The 17,992-nt window shown below is 38.7% G+C and overlaps 1 long non-coding RNA gene across 1 annotated transcript in view; it reads right to left on the bottom strand.

Moving 5' to 3' along the window:
* Window positions 1-16,941, bottom strand: part of LOC138105660 (uncharacterized) — a 32,793-nt gene extending 15,852 nt beyond the window's left edge. The window contains exon 1 of the long non-coding RNA XR_011148601.1: window positions 16,891-16,941. This is a non-coding gene — a long non-coding RNA (uncharacterized lncRNA). The remainder of the gene's footprint in view (window positions 1-16,890) is intronic.
* Window positions 16,942-17,992: the final 1,051 nt, after the last annotated feature.

Here is a 17,992-nt window from a genome sequence, read left to right as displayed (position 1 = left end):
GTGATTTACTGATAGTCTTTGATATATCCCTAATTCTAGTCTAATTATGGAGTGTAACAATATAGTTTGCTTTTTCTAATGACTGTTTTTCCAACTTCATTTACAAAATTTAACCATCCATGTATTTTAATGCAAGGAAAAGCCATTCTGATTTGACATCTTACATAAATAGGTTTCAAGAACCTTATTTTTTTCTTGCTACCTATTCAAGCTAAAGGTTAATAAAATTATTTTATATTGCTTGTAATTTTCTGTTAGAGAATTTTTGGGTTTGCTATATGGTGAGCTGTCTTAAGAAGTATCCTCCTTTACAAATGGAGTAAATAAAATACGTATCTGTTTAAAACAACATCTTATCACAAGTCTGAGACAAGAATGGGAATGCTAAATTTCACTTCCAAATTGAAAGCAGCTGTTTGCTTTCATGAGGAAACATTGTAGTGGGAGCACAGGTTGACTTAATAGCACAAATAATTTAGATTGAGCAGAACATCACACTAATGCCACTAAAGGGTTTCCAGAACCTGACTCATTGATTTTCAGTTGTCTCTCATATTTCAACACATGGACATTTCCAATGTCTCAGTAAGACATCTACTACCAAATGTCATTGAGATTAAAACCTGCACTTTTTCACCAAAGCTCATCTTAAGCAAAGTCTGGATCCCTGTTAGCATAAAACTGCAACAGCAGCCCTGTGGGGTTGCTCATTCACTTTGGTGTTTCCACCTGTAGCGTCTGACTGTCTTACATCTTATTGTAATCAGGCACCCCAAAGTCAGGGTGTAGCTGCCTACATTTTATTTAAAGGCATTTGAGACACAGAATGTCTTGGTCAGGTAATGTAAGAGGAAGCATACATTTAGGTGAGGTCCAAAGTTTCCAGGAAAATTACAGATATATGCAGAAAATCTTGTTTCTAGCAGGACTAATAAATTGCATAAGAAAAAAATGGGATGAGTTTAAACTGACACTGTCCTTGGTATATCCTCCTAGTTTTGTCAGTCTTAACATTGGGTGCAGATGTCTTTCAAATCTCTCACTGATGGTGCTCAGATGGGTTTCTTTGACAAATTTCTAGAATTCATTTTTTGAACTATTTAAAAGTCTGGTAGGCCAAATATTGTTTTAATTATGCAGCTTGGAAAAAATACTTTTTTCTTTTTTTCTTTTAACTGGAAACTTGGTTATTTGACCAAAGGCCCTCTAGTCCTTGTTTTCTGAGAATTTTTTTGCTATTTGTTTTCTTCATCCCACACAAGTTTGATAAATCCTTACCATGTTCCTCACCTGAGTCACTTCATCTCCAAGCAGTAGAGTCCCAGCTTCACAGGGGCTGTTCCCTGATAGGAAGCTACTCCTTACCCTTCACTGTATATGAATGCACACAGACTTCATCACCCTTCACTGTACATGAATGCACACCGACTCTGAAACATGTGGGCACCCATGGGCTTGTGCACACTCATAGCAAGGTCTTCTCCTCCTTTCCCAATAAAGCCAATATCCTGTTTGCTGCTTTTTGACTGCAAGTGAGCTTTAAAACTGTGTTTTCCGAGAACCATCTACAGTAACGTGTTCTCTTTTCTGAGTTGCAATAACTAAGAACTTTTTGGGTACAGTTAAGATTGTTGCCTTGTCCCATGTTCATTCCTTGCATGTATCAAAGCAAAATTTCATCTGCCAGTTTACCACCCCACCCAAACATTCCCTATACTTCCTGATGGCCCATTGTTGGAGTGAAAGCTTCTCTGGACCCAGGCCCAGAGGAAAGCCAAAGCACATGGGTTGAATTAAAACCTTTGAACAAGTTGAGATATATGAAGCCACACCAAAGTGAAATAGAAATACAGATTTTTAACTTTTTGTAGAAGTATATGCTAAGTGCCTTAAACATTAAAAAGCTGCAGCAGAGACCTTAAAACACAGTTCTTACTGCAGCAGTTACCTTTTCACAGAATTTCTTTACTTTAGACAAAACATAGATAGAACTCTACTGTTCAAGTTTTTTAGATAGAGTGTTCACATAAACAGTAAGAGCTGATAGAAACTGCATACACAAATCTGTGTAATACCTATGTAACTTGTATAAGACTTATGACTGTTAGAATTACACCAGGATAGGTTAATAAAAGGAAAACTAGAATCATGTGTTAATCTTACTGGTCAATTAACAAATATAATCCACACTTCTGGAAGAAAAAAATATTAGAAGAAACTAGAATTAGAAGAAGCAGCTGTCTTCTGCCTGCTGTTTGCCTGCTGCTGCTGTTGCTGTTTGCCTTTATCATGTAACCCCCTTTGAACTCTGCCTTCAAGAAAGCTATGAGACTATGAAATAAAGAACTTAGCAGAGAACAGCAGCCTCCTCTGCTCTTTTACCCTGGTCTGAGAAGGAAGGGTATCCCATCAAAAGCTCAACAGTCCATTTCATTTTGACTACCCTGAATTATCTGGATCATCAGCAAATTTTCATGTTCCTATTCTCCTTTTTTTTCCTAGCTCATGCTTATATTGAAAGTTGTGCAGACTTCTGTGTTTCTTACTGATAACCTCTGCCTCTTAAAACTACTAATTCCTGCCCAGTGTTTTTTCAGCCATTTAAAACAATTTTTATCGTACAGAAACTCAGTTCCTTCAGAACATCTGGAGCTATGACCAGAGCACCAATCACAAGAACCCTGTGCTCAGCTTCAATTGCCACATACTCCTAGGTGCTCAAGCATCTTCAAACAGCAATAACGCCACAAATTTAGGTCAGCATTTTTCCAGCCCTTTTGGAAATGATCAGTTGGAGATCCAAATCAAGGTCCACAACACAGAACCAATTTGCCCAGGATATTAGTAGGCTTTAGCTGCCAGGTGTTCTTGCATGTGTCTAATAATATTTTATGACATGGTTCCCTTTGAAATTCAGTAGCACCTTTCACTTTCCTTTGAATGAAGGTATTCTTGCACTTTTTATTTGATGAATATGTAGATTATATGTATGCCATGGGACAAAAAAGTAGTGCAAAGCCCAGGGCAAGGGCCAGGTGCTTTCAAGTGAGTGCTCCCATAAGTATCAGCTGTAAACACAGGCTTGCACCTAATCCCTAGAACAGTAAGGTTTTTCAAGCAAAGTCTTGTTTTCAGTGTTTCTCAGTGTCTCTAAGCTCAGTGCATGTCTCCTATGCAGAAGACTCTACATGTGTTTTTTGCTTTTAGCTGTCAGGCACAGTGCCACAGCCAGCACTGGAACAGCATTCAGCAGCACTCCAGGGTTACCTCCCTGTTACTCTGTTGATTTCCAGCAGTTTAGCCTATACCTTCTACCTGTATTCCATTAAGAAGGGGAAACTTTTTTGATGGAAGCAGAAATATTTCTGCTCTCCCGCTGGCATCACAGTAAATGAAACATGAAACCAACACTGAAGTGATGAGGAATAGAGATTGTCAGTGCTTCAAGGGGCTGTTTTATATTAAATGTTACAAAAAATATTTTAAGAAATCCAATTTCCATTTCAAATGTTTACATTTTGCATTGGATGAGCCTGATTCAGTAGAACAAACACTGTTTGTCTAACAGGATGTAGACTCTTGCAAAGTGTTCTGGTAAAAAAAGCCCATTATTTGAGAACCATGGGGTCCATCTACTTTGTTAATCCCTCATTCTTTCATCTTCAACCAAAGACAATGACTCTGTCCCAGGAAACACTACTCGTTCAATGAGTCTTTTCTTTGGGAAAGAGGTTATACAAAAGGAAAAAAAACACCTTAATCCAAACCAAACATTCTTTCTCTATCAAGTTCCTTCCTGCCATCAGCGTCAATGTCTGTTTTCACTAAATAAAGATTAGATATTACTTATATAGGGTAAATGCAGAACTGCAGAAACGTTTTCAATAAAGCCAGTGTATTTGGCATCTCAGAAAAGAAACTTATTCTGCATCCTATTTCAGAATTACAACTGAATATTACAACTCTTCCAACTAAATGGGTGGAGTTGGGGAGCCAAGATGTGCTATATACCTGAGGCACCATCAAAACTTTTCAACTTGTAGATAATATACACATTTAATGGATCAGCTTTTCTTACATATGAGAAAAATGACAAATATGGCAGAAGCTCTAGAGAATTCAGTGATCACTACCAAAACAAAAAAGAATGAAAGATTAGGTGCTGTGAGTCCAGGAGGAAACCAGTATGTCTCTTTTACCTTCTGTCTTGGTTTCAGGACACCTACCAAGGTTTTGGATCCCAGTGAGAGGAAATGAGCTCCATGAGGTAGCTCACTGCTCTTAAAGATAGTGCATAAATGCTATTATAGCTTCTCTGTGATTACAGTTTGTGATGTCATGATGCATTTCAGAAACTGCATATTAGCATATATCAGGTAAATATATTGCATATTAATTAAATATAGGTAAATACTTTCTTTTGGAAAAGAAAGGTGGACAATTACAGTTACAGAAATCCAACCATAAAGGAATTTATTCTAGCTTAAAGTGTTCCTGACTCAGACATATAATTATTGTGTGACAAGCCAGAATCAGCTGCTATTCTGGAGTCAGAAAATTGCACAGATCAGCATTACTCTGATGCACTGCCTTGCTGGGGTTTCTTTGCCATGTCTCTAGCCACCATCCTTACTGCAGTATGCACAGGCCCCTCGTCCCTTACCTTTTTTTTCAGCAAAATACAACAGCCCCTCCCTTCCCTGCAGTGACAGCCTGGCTGCCCATTTCCTCTTCATCTACAGAGGTCAGTTGGCTCTGAAGCCTGGCTGTCCTGCAGCATGCAGGGACAGAGCTGTGGCTGCCTCTCAGCTGCTCTGCCATCAGCTGTGGCCGATGGCAGCACGTTCCCTTGCCAGCCATTCCTGCCTACGTTATCTGCTGAGAGTGGTAAGGGAGAGAAAATGCTCAGCAGCACATATGAGGCCCATCTGCCATGTACCCTATAGATATATTCTAAAGGTATGTGTAAAATCTGCAAACTATGCATACAAACAAGAAGACTTCCTGCTAGGCAGTTCTCCATAGCTCCACAATCCCTGTGTTTTTTGGGTTTTGATTGTATTTTTTTTCCTGTCTCTTTGCATTACAAAACCTGTAAAAGTGTGAGGACTTCAGAAACAGACTAAAGTGCCAAGAAAACTTTGAAAGCAATTTCTCAGTGGTTACTGCAAAGTTGAAGAGTCTTCCTCATTATATTTCTTGTTTATACAGTAAATGAAATATGGTATCTTAGGTTTTATTTTCCATACACGAACAGAAGTGTTACCATAGTCTAAACTCTAGAATAGGACCTTTGAATTAACATCACTTGGAAAAATGGAAAGCTTATCAATAAGTTTCTTTTTATAAGGAGTGCCAATATAATGTTAATATGTATTTCTTTGTTTTCACATACCGTCCCATACCTGTTTTGAATTAATGTTATATTTTCTGATTCTTTGTAGAGAGGAAGAAAATGTGGAAAGCATTGCACATATCCAGCAATACAGAACCATGCTCCAACACTTTTACTTAGATTTGTTAAGATCTTATTTTGGAAGAACGTACATTAAAATTTAGTAGCAATTGGTTTTCATGTCTGGCCAATCACACACAAGCATCATCTACAATTACTGTTATAAAGAAGCATGTGCAAAAGCATGGAAGAAAATGGACAATAAAAAATACCCTGGGAAAAATTATAAAGTAAGAAATGAAATTTCTCTGTTTATTAAAGAATGAAGCATAGGCCTTTCACAACATTACTGTCCTTAAGAATGACAGAATTATAGAATCATGGAATGGTTTGGGTTGGAAGGGACTGTGAAGATTCCAATCCCCCTGCCATGGGCACGGGCACTTTCCATTAGACCAGGTTGTTCAAGGTTTTCAAACCATGTGAGACAGAATCCAACTGGATTGCATGTGCCATACACATGATAAATACCCCTTCCCCACCAGCTACATACTGTGCACACCTGCTATAAGACCAACAAAAGAAACAACAACCTCCAAGTTCACCAGGCAGGCACCAACCACTCTTATGGCACAGAGCTATTCTTCATTCCCAACCCAAATGATGTTTTACTGTTTTTCAATCCTTCAATACCACAAAGACAGTCACCATCGTGCATAATCCAGTGCACCCCACTAATTGTAGGTCTGTGCCAATGCCAGACCTACCATCCATCCAGAACTTTTCTGGTTTTTTACCTATGAAATGTTCACCTCAGCTAATTAAGGACTTCATCTGTCTTTTAGTGGGGATCCATAAAGAAAATTTTGCAGAACACAAAAACCTAGGAATTTTTAAAAGCAATCAGTCCTGGCACTCACTCTGGTCCCTACTGCAGTCTGTAATAAAACTTACTTGAATGTTAATGTGCCCAAATTTCTTTTGTCACAATTTGAGAGACATAAAAGAAGACAGCAGGAGGGTCTGAAGTGATCCAGTGTTTCAGAAAACTGAAAAGTCACACAGAGTGGAAGAGACAAGAGGTACTGGAACTGATGTTCTCCTTAAATATGACCCTGTCACTGCATGCAACTAAGAATAACTACAAATAGCAACTTCTCCCATTAATTTTAGAAAAGCCTTGCCTTGTTTTTACTTCTGCAAGAAACTGCCTAGTCAACAAAAGAGATTGTGACAGAAATCTCATGCTTAAAGAGATAATAGATGAGATATTTAACATGCACAGCACTTGGGATCCAGTTAAATGAGGAATGTAGGCTGCAAATGCTCAAGGGGATCTATTAGCAGCAATGTCCTGCAGTGAGAGTACCCAGCAAGGTAACAAAATCATTTGTAATAAGGGTATTCCTCAGAAAAAATAAATCATTAATGTGTTCCTGCTGTGCTAGGAGTATTCATGACTTATGGAGAGACAGCAGTGGTAACTGGGCTAGAGGAGTAAAACAAGGCATCCTTTTTACAAGATTGATGGTGTTATTTTATACCAACCAGGTATAGGGGGGAGTAAAACCAATATGTCTAATGACAGCTCACTAGAGGGGTTATTTATGCTGTGCCAAAAGATTTCAGGTGCTGAATTTAAACAGCCACCCACCAAGGAAGCGTGGAGAAAGAGCAATAAGACTTGAGACTTAGTTCAGTTTCCAGAGTAAAAAGGTGTTCATTGATTTTATATAAACAGTGAGATTTGATGGGTGTTTGATCTTTGAGTTTCTCTTAATCAGTGTCCGATCCTACTGTAAAGATTAGAGTTCATCAGAGGCTTGGCACATGACCCAGAAAACTCAAAATTTTGGAATTCTTCTACCTCAGTCACTACTCCACTGTACATGGCCAAGGGTAGGAATTCGGTTCTAGATTCAAAAAATGACACAATTTCAGATGCTTTTTCATAATTTTCAGAAATCTTTCTGGGTATGGGAGTCAAGTCCCTTGAAAATGAATGAGAGAATTCTTCTCAACATTAGTGAACATTTAATCAGAACATAAAAGGAAAGAAACTAACTGCATACGTCAGCTTTTTCTCAAGTTATACTCTTTTGACAGTAAGAGTCTGTGTAATCTGTGACTGATTTTCTTCTAACATACTCAATTTTTCATAGGCATACTGTGGGATGATGCCCTTTGATAACAGAGAGTTAATGGATTTCCTGGCACTTACAGACTTTTGAACATTCTGACTATCTCCTTTGCAGAGAATTACTTCAACTTGTTAAAGTTTATTGAGTGTTTTTTGTGTCCTCTGCAGGAAAGTTTTAGATAAGGCATTGTTGTTTTTTGTTTCTGATAGCTTAACTTGGGATTTGCCTTGATGCTGAACAGAGCATTCAGGGGAAAGCTAGAAATCTTCTGGACTTTGGAAGATTCAATCTTACTTCTTAAGCAAGAGAAGGAAAAAACCTTGGTACTCATAATTTTTACTTCCTTAATGATATATGCAGCTACAAAGAGCTTCATTTTTAAATTCGGGGAAAACAAACAAAAAATTGACAGCATCTCTCACTAGTGTCCTTTGAAAATGGTCCTGGAAGGTAAGAAAAAATATTTTTGATTTATTCCAGAAGCTCAGAATGTACATGAAAAGGAAATATATCCCATGATGGTCTATTACAAGCAACTACCAAACCCCAGGAAATTGAATGTACTACTTTATGCTTTTCAACATGGGCTTTAGGAATTTAGAAAGAGTGACTCTTTCATGAAAACATGAAAATTTCTCTTTTCCAGTTCCTCTTGAGATTTGGGTTTCCTTTTTGCCAATGCATTAGTGTTGTGTTTTTCCTATTCCATTCATTCATTCATTCATTCATTCAGTCATTCATTCTGTCATTCTGCCATTCAATATCAAACTATAATATCAAACTAAATTAGCATCTTTTTAAAAAGTTATAAACAGAATGAAAAGACAGACATTTTCAGCATACTCATTAACTAATTCAGAAAGTCCATTTTATTCCTCTCTCTGGTTTTGCTTCCTGGAGTACAGTAGGTTACCTATTGTCTTTACCCCTCAACCACTACATATGGAAAAGGGAAAATACTGAGTAAAAAGATTGATTAATTTTTTTTCTTTTTTGCAGCACCACAACAGTATAATATTATTTCTAAATCTTCCTGTTGCAAAGATGATCCAAAATATCCAATGTAGATTTCTGGTCTCCATTGATTTCTCCTAAGAACACCCCCAGTTATTTCACATTTCTAAGAGTTACTTGTGTGTAAGTTTTTCAGCCCTTGAAACCACAGCTCTGGTATATTGATTTTGATGGTCATGTGATCATTTTGAAAAGTTGCTTTGGAGCTTCTGTTCTATTTTCCTTCATATCTACCTTCTAATTATTAGTGGTATAACAACCCAGGGTCCAGCTATGAGGTCCTCCATACAGGAGAGACATGGGCACACTGGAGCAAGTCCAGTGAAGGGCTATGGAGATGATTAAGGGGCTGGAGCATCCATTGAGGAGAGGCTGAGAGCTGGGACTGTTTAGCCTGGAGAAGGAGCTCAGGCAGACCTTACCAGTGTGTAGAAGATTTGTTCTTCATGCAGCTTCAGTGTTTCTTGCATCAGGGCTCCAGGGCTGCTTGTGGCAGTTAAAAAGTTTAGTGGAGTTCTGCAGTTTCTAAAACAGTATCCCATCAACACTTTCTTCTATTTTTTGACTGCTCTGTTCAGTCACTCTTCCAATCTGAGAAGTCCAAGACTCTGTGGCAGGATAGTCACATTGAAATGTTTAATATACTTATTTAGTCACAAACAAAGCAAACTCTCTCTCCATGAGACAGTACGCTAAGGAATGCCTGTGCCTCTAATGTTCTGCAAATCCCACAATAAGAGATAGAGATAAATGTAATTGGACCTTATAGACTGGGGAAAAAAAGGAAAAGCAAGCAAGCAAGTAAGCTATATGATTCTTATTGTATTACAGGAACCTGTGATCAGATGAAAGCCCATAGGCTAAGTGCATTCTTTTGTATGACTCTTTTCGCAAACCATTGTTTATAGCTGTATTTGGCATCATGTTTCAATCATATTTTTAATCATATTTCAGTTTTTCTGTAATATGAATGCATGTTCAGGGACTTAAATGGGAGTTCTGTTCAGAAGCAATTGCAGAACTAAGTCCTTAATAATAAAGTTGGAATTATATACAGAGATGAGACTGAATTCTGCACTGTGTACTGTGCAAGGCATAAACCAGACAGCAAAATAATTGGTATTTCAGAACCTATCCAAGTTATCTGCTATTCATTTTTCATCTGCTTTTGGTTTAATTTCTTAATACTTCTGATAGGAAAGCTGTCTGATAATATGCTGAAGAAGTAACTAATGACCTATATTGGAACAGTTGTAAAGGAAATTACAGTTCTACATGAAAGATTCTGCAACAAACATTGTTTATGAAAGTTTTTAAATGGCATCATGGGTACTACTGCAGAAACAAGAACAAGAAGAAAAGTGCAGAATGCTATGAACTAGAAAAGAGGACTGAAAACATCTGTGGAAACAAGTACCATCTCTACAAATAATATTTTTAATGTCATTTTCCAATTCTTTTAGCGTACAGCACTATATCCTCGAGGCAGTGCAGAAGAGTGAGAATGAATATATCCTCAGCACGCCAGCTGTTGCTCTGAAGATAGATAGGCTATTTCATGTCAGGCAATATTTAGGTTTATAAGAAACCTCCGCACATGATTTTGGAATAGGTGACTCAATGGGATTCCACTGCCAGGAGCAGCAAAGTCAAATGTACTATCTCAGATTACAATTACCAACTCATTGCACAAGCAGAAATTAAATTTACAATCGAGAACATCAGGATGCAGAGGCAATAATCCCACCCCATGAAGCCACCCTGCTGGTTTTTCTTAAGCAAACATAAATGGGTAGATATTCATTAAACTGTTTGGAAAGTGGTAACCTGGCAGCTCCACTGCCCACACTGATTTGGGTGGGCAGGCACCTCGGTGAGAAATCTGATTAGTAGGAGATAGCACGAAACCCTCAATGAAATGTTTTGTGTAAAGAGACAGCCCTGCTGTGCAATATTGTTTTATCTCAGCCAGGCCCTGCTGGGATAACAGATAAAGCAGGAGTAGTTATAGCTATAAAAATCTACCATATGACTGCAATGCAGCAAAAGGATTAAACTTCTTTTAGTGACAGCACTCAACGTTAATTGTATCAACATCACCAGAAGGGGAAATTCTGCTGAACAGAGAAAGGAGCCATAATTTTTACAGTTTTCAGTGCTGCTACCAAATATACAACCCAACTCTGCCATAACCCAAGTTCTTGCCCATTTTCACCTTTTGTATCTGAGAAAATATTTGTTGCACATCCAAATGGTTATCTGATTGGTATAAGTATGACAAAATTCAGACTGTGAAGGAGTATAAACTTTTGAATACACACACTAGCATGCTGATGTAAAATTACGTCTTGTGTAGTTTCCTCTGCATTGCACTTTTTTCTTAAGATAGTGTATATTATGGTGCAAATTTTAACAATTTTAACTCATTTTGTCAAGTACTTTGGCTCAGTCTCTTTGAACAAAGTCACTTGTTCTCCTGCATTGTCAAATCTTTGGGCTTTTGACACTCATTAAAAAAATTTTTTGAAGAAAACAATACAGAAATGCCTTTGTGAAAAGCTATTTTAAAAGCTCTGAGTGTCCCTTCTGCTACTGCTCACGTGTCACTAACAAAGACAAAGGAATAACCAAGAAAGACAGTGCGTTAAGCTCCTATGACAAATTTTGCCAGTTGACACTCAGCATCTGGGAATATGAGTAACTTGGTGGGCTCTGCCTGAGTTTCCTTCCTCCTTTAATTGACAATGTAGTCTGACATTTACTCTCAAATTAGATCCAGACTAGACAGGGGCAATTTTATAGTCATTGCTTTTTTAGGTGAACTCGGAGTGAACCTAAGCTTGAGTGAACACTATTATTGAAATCCAAACTTCTGCATCAAGGCAAAAACTACAGCAGTCAGAAAATACTCTTAGACATGTCCATACTTCAGTAGAGACAAGAGGAAATTTGTCCTTCATTGAAATGCTGGGACTTCGGTTGCCTCAGGTTGCTCGAGAAAAACTGCTGAGAAAATCCTTGCTGCCTATGTTCTTGTTCTTGTTCTTACTGGTTTTGGAAATGGTTACAGGGATGATTAGCTTCACCACCTTCCCAAGAGTCAAGATGAGGCTGATCAGCCTACAGTGTCTGGATCCTCCTTTTTGTACTTCCTGGAGACAGGGAAGACATTTGATTTCCTCCCAACCTCAGGAACCTCCCCTGAGGGCCATTACATTTCAAAGACAATTGACACATTGGCCAGCTCCCTCAGCACATCTGGCTGCTCTCCACACAGTCCCAAAAAATTATGTCCAGTTTGTTTAGATGTTCCCTAACCTAATCTTCCTTTTACCAAAGAGAGTTCATTTTGAATGATTCAACTGGCTTTACTTGTTAGATTTTGAAAATTCAGCACCTTCAGTACTTTCTTCATTTCTTTCTGGACCTTACAGTAGCTTAAGTAAGCATTATCAGTTGTTGCAAAGCAATCTCACTAATGTTCTACAAAAATTTTCAGGTTTCTACAAAAATATTCAAAATTCCAAACACTACAGTTGCATTGCTACTGGAATAAAAGCATTAAACTTGTTCATCCAGAGTCCTTTTCTTTCAGCTGTGATTTCACATTGGATGTATTCTCTGTACAGTAAATACTGTGACCACTTTTCCAGTCTGTGGAAATTTATCTAAGTAAAAATAAAATGTATTTAACAAGATATTTCCAGTCTAATAGAGCACAATAGTGACTTAAAATTGTGAAAAACGTTGCTACCTGTAAATGCAATAATCAAGCATCATGCATGAGACCTCGTGTCTCGTTCCATGGAAAAATTCACATCTTTCAATGAACACAAGGAATTGTTTATGGTTTACGGTGAGCTTAATGTAAAAGTGTAAGTTCATTTTAGTTTTAACAATGTGTATAAATTCGATTTTTTTTAAATCTTGAAGAATAGCTATGACTGTCTAGGCAGACCTTGATGAAAGAAAATGAGGTACTAGAATATATCTGCAAAGTGCTTGTATTTAAATAAGCCGATTATAAATCTGTAGGTAAGTTTTACAGGTTTTCACTAATATATGTGCATAGAATATATTATTCTACCTTCTCATGAAGTTTTTGTAACTGTAGTCCACGGGCTCTAGAGGGGTCAAGGGATTGATTAACAGATATCATTGAAACTGTGTAGAAAAACATTTCTCAGCTGCTTGGGAGCAGCACGTTTTGTCAGCAGTTCAACACAAAGACGTGCTTTCTGACCTTGGCTGTGTGTCCACCTTGCACTCTGCAGCACAAGCATTTGGCACTGTGGCTGTGAGTGGAGATGTCCCACACTGCAGCTCTGCAGGACTGGGGGAGCTGCATGCGTGTGTGCATGCTCGTTGTTATTCCAGCGCTAGCTGAAGGCAGTTTTCAGTAAAAACTGTTCCATAAAAGCTTACTGAATAAACATTCAAGAAATCTTAGATGAGATGGCTGTAAGCCGCTGAGACTCATTTGTACTAGAAAATAAAAACATCTGTTTATTTCTTTAAAAGCTCTGCTATCACAGGTTTCTCAAGCACACACTCCAGAAAAACATAACAAAATAATAGAAACCAAACAAACCTGGATATCTTCCATTTCTCATAGCAGTACTTTAATGAAATAAAAGCTACATTTTTGTTATTGGTAAGATAGCATTCTCCTTTTAAAATGTTTTCCTCTTGTGTATATTTTTCTGTAAAAAACGTAAGAGATAAGAGAACCTTTCAGTCAGAAAGCTAAGTTGTCTCTAGAAGTATTTGCAAACAAAATATCATGAGGACAATTGTGTCATGTTTTCTCAAGTACACAGAGTGCTTTAGGGCAGAATTCTACAAAAATATAAGAAAAACCATTTTGATTACGAACATTCCAATTCATGTAAAGCATGGCATGAAATATTTCTTTCTCCCTTCTATACACTGTCTCCTGGAGAATCCCCAGGCTCTTTAAGAGCTACCACAAACCTGGAAGAGTATCAACAGTTTTCACACACACCTCCCCCAGTTTTTAGATTATTTCACTGTAAACAGTTATGGAGTAAATATTACCATCATGTGAAAAATGGGATATTTTAAAGAATCTTGCGGACTAAAAATCACATTAAATAAAAATTTCTTGCATGAAATATGTGAGAAATTGTTTTTAAATCTTGTGACTCAGCTTAAAGACAAGTTTTTCAGGCAAGACTTCTTTTATTATATGTATAGGAATCACTAATTTTGTGTGACTTTCTAAACTAGATCTAAATGACAGCAATGTCTGAACATGGAGGTTACCCCATACAGTGATTTCCTTTTCCTAGAAAGAAAAATAATAATTACTCTAATTGGAAGTGACTTTAATAAAATTCTGAATACTTGATAGATGTGAAAATTATTCCTTAGACATTATAGTATTTTTTTACTTAGATGTCAGTATTTAACTAGTTGAAAACCTTATTCTCAAAAAAATAAAATCACATTCTTTGACAGCTTTTCACATATCTCAAAAGTTCCTTCTAAATAGGACTAAGTAGAAATGAAGGAAGCATGAAGAATGCTGTGAAGATTTGGAGCACAAGTAACTTCTTGTGAAGGATGCAATTTATAAAACAAATTTAATGATGATCTTTAGACAGTAATGATGGCTTTGAAACTGGCTTGTTTTCTTAACCAACTCAAATGTAGAATGTTGCTTCAGGGTACGTGTTTTCCCTACCATCTCTTTTTTTGGCCATGAGAGTACAAACTAAAGGGCAGTGTACTTCCAGGGCTGATGAAAAACAGTGTGCTGATGGAGGATTGCAATACAGGGCTCAAAAAATGGGCAAACTGCTTACTGAATGAAGCAATGTGTTACTTCACAGCTTATCTTGCCATTCAGCTCTTATTACTCAAAAGCAAGTGCATCTCATAGTCACTGCTTGCTATTATTACAGTGTCAGCAGCAACTGAATTGACTGGGGAGAAAATTTTGTTCAGCCTCTTGTGCCCTTGTAAACAGGTTATATATATTGTAGTGATCTTTGCCTCTTCATTTTATGGGGTCCTTTAAAAAGAAAACTGTTCTTCTGCTGTGCCATTCAATGACATGATAGGCTTAATTTGAATTTTGCAGCAAATATAACCTTAGAAATATCTGTGGGCAAGTCAAGTCCTTCATCTGTTTTATGAGTCTAAGAATATCTTTTACCTATATATATATATAAGGCAAAAACACACAAACGCATAGATGTAAGAAAAGGCAAAATTGTACAAAATACATCTTCACCTATCTTATACATGCCAAAAAAAAAAAAAAAGGCTTAGGAGTGAAACTGGAAATAGCTGAAGGGCTAGAAACAACTAGAAAGTTTTCTGTAGCCTCTACTCAGCCAAACCTCTCTGGTTTTGAATTCTGTGGTAAAATAAAATATCTTTATGGAAACCTGATTTGTACCTTTGTTTGTAGATAGCTGTATACTTCTCTGTCTATGAAATCTTGTGGTTTTATTCCCGATCTCAGCTTTGAATATACATATTTCAATTCCACTCGGTCATCTTAAACATGCATCTGTAGTCACATTCATTAGTAATGAATGCTTACACTCATGCATATTTCAGTTTGAAAATGAGCTCTATTAATTGTTGCTGCATGTGATTCATGAGGAGATGCATAATACGCCGTGTCTCCTTTGTTAGAACTGTTATTGCCTTTCATATCCAGAAATGTGTGGAAGGGGAAAAGTCAGACCACAGGACATCACTGCATGCTCCTTATCTGGCGTGGGTGGGATGGCAGTAGGCTTAGAAATTTATTGGTCATAAATCCAGATAACATATTCTGAGGGAATGATATAAAAGTCCAGTGACATAAAATTCCAGTGAGGTAGAGATAACTATGCTGTACTCATTCTGAGGCTTTCCAAAATATCAGCATGGACAGGTCTGTAATTATGCTGTAATTAGGTCCCCAACTGTGCCTGTTTTCAACTCCTTCCATTTCCTAACAGGAAGTCTGTGGATGCATGGAACAAGAAAAATCAGGTCCAAATTAGAGCAGGTTGGCAAACCTATCTAACAAAACAATTTTCCCTGATGAAAAATACCTTAATTCCTGTGAAATTTCAGTGAAGCAATAATCTGGGTTTTTGTCAGGTAGGATGCTTAGGAGACCAGGTCTCCTAAGTCTGTCATTGCCAACAGCTTCATCATAACTTATTCTGAGGCTAAGAATCCCAAACAATGAAACAGTGAAGCTAGAAGTACACACTCTTTTAGCTAAGTGTAGGGGGTTGACTCCAGATGGCAGATAAGCCCTTCCCTAGTAGGATGGGGGAGAGAATCAGAAGAACAGAAGTAAGAAAATTTGAGACTAAAGATAGATGAATAGGAGAAGGGGGAAGAGAGGGGAAAAAAGCAAGTGATGCAAAAGCTACTTTGGAAAAACTCCCACCAAGTTTTCTTGCTGAACATGACATAATACGGACCCTCTGGCCAGCTGGGGAGAGCTGTCCCAGCTGTGTTCCCCCACAATCTTTTGCCCATCCTCAGCCTACTGGCCTTTGGTGGCATAGCTGGAGAGAGAGCCTTGACGCTGTGCAAGTGCTGTTCAGCAACAGCCAAAACACTGATGTGCCAACAACGTTGTTTTGGCCATGAATCTAAAACACAGCTCCGTATGGGCTGCTATGAGGAAAATTAACTCCACCCCAATGAGCCCCTGTACAATAAGATTTTTAGTAAGTGTTTGGCCTTGAATTCCACAAAACCAATGCCATTTCAATTATAACTGTTTTCTAAGGAAGACAGAGTGTTCTTGCTAACATCCTAAATCCCTAAGAAATTACTAGGATGTTACATAAAAACAGTTTTGCTAATCTGCCCAGTTTTCACAAGGAAGTGGTGATTGCTTGAAAACAGTGATGGCTTCATATTTGCAAACGACTTTTCCCTTAGTCATAACTTCTCCTTCTTGTGCATGTTTGCCAAAGAAGCGAGAAGTTAGGAAAACATTCCTATATTCACAGCTTTTAGATCGAGATGTTGTATGCTATTTGCTATTTTCTGCCTGCCTGTATTTCCATATCCCTTTTTTCCATATTGTCGTGGTTTGACACTGGCCCAATGCCAGGCACCCATGAAAGCCACTGACTCACCCTCCCCTGCTACAGATGGGCAGAGGAGAGCAAAATTTAAACAAAGGGTCAATGAGTTGAGATAAAGATCAGGAGAAAAACACTCCAAGGGCAAAACAGGTTCAACTTAGAAGTACAAAATGAGCTTATTACTAACAAAAATCAGAGGAGGATAATAAGAAGTAAAATAAGCCCTTAAATACACCTTTTCTTTCCCCAGCCCCTCCCTCCTTACCACTGACAGTGCAGGGGACAGGGTGTGGAGGTTTTTGTCAGTTCATCACTGGACATCTTCCGCTGCTCCAGGAGAGGAGTGTTCCCCTGTGAGGCCGTGGGTCCCTCCCACAGGAGACAGTTCTCCCTGAACTTTCCCGGCGTGGGCCCACTCTCAGGAGCAGCAGCCGCACCGCCCCTGCTGCAGCGTGAGCCCCTCCCACGGGCACACGGCCCTCCCGAACTGCTGCGCCGGGGCTCTCTCTGCTGCGGGGTGCAGCCCTCCAAGGACAGGCTGCTCCAGCCTGGAAGCGGGGCCCTCTCTCTCCACCGGGTCTCCCCGTGGAACACGGCCTCCTCCAGGCATCCACCCACCCCAGCATGGGCACGTCCCCCACAGGCTGTGGGTGGATCTCTGCATCCCCCTGGACCCATGGGCTGCAGGGGGACAGCTGCTTCACCATGGTCTGCACCACGGCCTGCAGAGGAATCTCGGCTCCAGCACTGGAGCACCTCCTGCCCCTCCTTCTCCCCTGACCTGGGTGTCACCATGTTGTTGTCCCTCATATGTTCTCACCTCCTCCTCTTCTCTGGCTAGAAAAAAACTGCACCCCATTTTGTTTTGATCTTCTTCTTAAATATGTCATCACAGAAACATTACCACCATCTCTAACTGGCCCAACTTTGGTCAGGGGCACATCCATCCTCAGAGCCATCAGAGATCAACTCTGCTGGACGTGGTGGAAGCTTCTAGCAGCTTCTTACAGAAGCCCCCCTGCTACCAAAAACCAGGCCGTGCAAACCAACACACATATTCAATGTGTACCTGCATAACTTGGTAGTGTAGAAAGGGAAGGAATGCAGCATAAGTCATTTCTGCAAAAGTTAGCACGAGGCTTTTGTATCATTAGATACGGATGGTTTAATAAGACTTAAATGATGCACTGCTTTTTACTGGCTTTCACACGGTAGCAACTGTGGGACAGACTCTTACAATTATGAGTTTCTAGCTAAATGTAAATACCTAGCTCTTCATTGGAAGTCAAACAGCTTCTGGGGACTTTAGCATCTTATTTTTGCACATCTTAAACATCTGGTACCAGGTGGCTTTCAGATTTGGGATG

Source organism: Aphelocoma coerulescens, chromosome 2 (genome assembly GCF_041296385.1).
Source record: "Aphelocoma coerulescens isolate FSJ_1873_10779 chromosome 2, UR_Acoe_1.0, whole genome shotgun sequence".
Taxonomy (NCBI): domain Eukaryota; kingdom Metazoa; phylum Chordata; class Aves; order Passeriformes; family Corvidae; genus Aphelocoma; species Aphelocoma coerulescens.
The sequence above is the reverse complement of the archived record's forward strand: the minus strand, read 5'-3'. Positions and strand labels throughout refer to the sequence as shown.